The sequence below is a fragment of the Notothenia coriiceps genome, unplaced genomic scaffold (genome assembly GCF_000735185.1).
Source record: "Notothenia coriiceps isolate Sejong01 unplaced genomic scaffold, NC01 NC01_scaffold00027734, whole genome shotgun sequence".
In the NCBI taxonomy this organism is placed as follows: Eukaryota; Metazoa; Chordata; class Actinopteri; order Perciformes; family Nototheniidae; genus Notothenia; species Notothenia coriiceps.
The window spans coordinates 1-2169 of record NW_011360435.1 but is presented as its reverse complement, the minus strand read 5'-3'; the positions used below and the strand labels follow the sequence as shown (position 1 = coordinate 2169).

General features: G+C 37.5%; 1 long non-coding RNA gene across 1 annotated transcript; it reads left to right on the top strand.

The window, feature by feature from the left end:
• The first annotated feature begins 486 nt into the window (after positions 1-486).
• Positions 487-2112, top strand: LOC104957784 (uncharacterized). Its single transcript, XR_799696.1, has 4 exons — positions 487-711; positions 1698-1808; positions 1896-1954; positions 2047-2112. It is a non-coding gene; the product is annotated as an uncharacterized lncRNA (long non-coding RNA).
• Positions 2113-2169: the final 57 nt, after the last annotated feature.

Here is a 2169-nt window from a genome sequence, read left to right as displayed (position 1 = left end):
AGAATCAATAATTATAATACACTGACAAAAATAAAGATATTAAAATGGATCATTCTGCAAAACGAGTTTTAGAATAATAAATGACTGTTGCACTTTAATATCTATAATTTTTGCACTACTTTTTAATCTGTATTTTTGTATTTTATTATATATGTTGGATTGTTGGAGGTCATAATATTTGCATTGCCATTTCTACACTGTAGCTTTGTACATAATGACAACAAAACCTTTGAATCATGAATCTCTGAATCTAAATTGAGATAAAGCATGAATTGTTTTGCTTGTAACTAAATATTTCTATAATGTGATATTGGTATTTTTACACAAAAAAAATGCTATATTTTACTTGGTTTTTTTTAGCATATTTTTTGGAAGATCGGAGTAATTTATTTTTTACCACTGCATGCTTAGTCAATAGAGCTGATTCTGTAACTTGCGGTATTTCCCACAGCCCGTGAAGGCAGCAGCAGATGCGGGTCTTATTTGTTCTCCAGCAGGAGGGCGTTCCGCTCACAAACAGAAATACAGAGTGGTGAATTATGCTCCACATGCAGATACTGTACATGTTTGTTTCTCCAGACTCTGTGTAGCTCCAGGACCGGGCCTCGCTGTGCAGCTTAGCCGTCCTCAGGGTGTCAAAGCCGGGGAAAAGGCTTCCGAGGAGGCCGGCCTCAGACATGGAGGCTCCGCAGAGGAAAGAGCTGTAGGACGGTAAGATCTCCTCTCATTTGGTGAAGAAAAACCACGAAGAGCAGGTTATGGTGTGCAGGAAAAACACTGTATGCTTCAGCTGTTTCCTGCATCCCGAGAAAGAAACATGTTTTTGTTTTATTTATCTTTTCCTCAGCTCCAGGAAAGGCTGTTTTTTTTCTTTTTTACAGGGTTGCTGGACCGAGAAAAAAACACATTCCTCGCTTTAACTGCATTATAACTGGTTGTTCAGTGTTTCCATTAAAGCTGCATGTCAGTGGCCTTCAGTGTGACATGGAAGCTGCGTTCAGGTGTCCAGCATGATGGAAACACTGTAAACATAATCATCATAGTAAGTCAACAGGAAACACATAATTTTACTACTTTAACGAAAGCATTGAGACCGTAAAACCTTTACGATGCTAGTACAGATAAACCTTTATTTGCAACCATATGTAAGGTTATATGCAGAGGTGGAACATGTTTTAGACATTTAACTAAATGAAAACTACAAGTGAAAGTAATGCAGTTAAACAAAAGTATAAGCATACAAAAGTAGAAGTAGTAGTTATTATGTCAGGTGTTGTATTACTGGAATATAATTAGTGATGTTTCCGTGTGTTCATCACTTTGACGCTGCAGCTGGTAAAAGTGGAGCTCATTTAAAATCTTGTATAATGCAAATTACCATAACAGACGTACACACAATACATCCTTCAAAATCTTAAGTAAATACTGAAATATTAGCTTCATCATATTCTCTAAGTACCAAATCACATTTCAATCCATGTGGTGTTTAACAAATGCTACATTTTACTTGTTAAAACTTCCATAAACCCTGATTTGTATAAAATGATTATAGACCTTCATGTCATTGGCATTTAAGGACAAATCAAATCTGACTTTGCTCAGTGTCTATCTGATCTTTGTGTTTATTAGGTTGAATTTTGTGAAATACCACTCACTGTGATGTTCCCTCTTCTCTGTTTTAACGGGGGTGTCTGCAGGGTTTCCTAGCATGGACCCTGCTCCCATCGGAGGGGATATGTCACCTCTGTATGTGCCGAGGAAGAGGAGATCAGTCCACTCCCAGCCTAAAAGTGGAGTGCCATGTCCAGGTAAAGAACAGTGTATTCTTTATCAACATGGTGGTAGTTATTGCGTTTATTTTTCTGATTTTGAATTCACTTTTATATTCTCTCCAGTAGTTGTTCAGCGAGTACCTGAAAGACCCTGTGACTTAAATTCAGCTGGGTATCCCAAGGTGAGAATACACTCATAATAAGTACAACACCTGTTACATGAAATGCTCCATATCCAGAAATGTACTTTATGCACACTTTACAAATGTTTCAGAATGACGAGTCTGAAGCCATGGACGCTCTAAAGATGAAGAGAACCTACGGTAGAAAAAGGTAAGAGACTCATCGACCTGTTGATTTTAGATTTGCATGACGGATAAAGCAAACACTGATAATA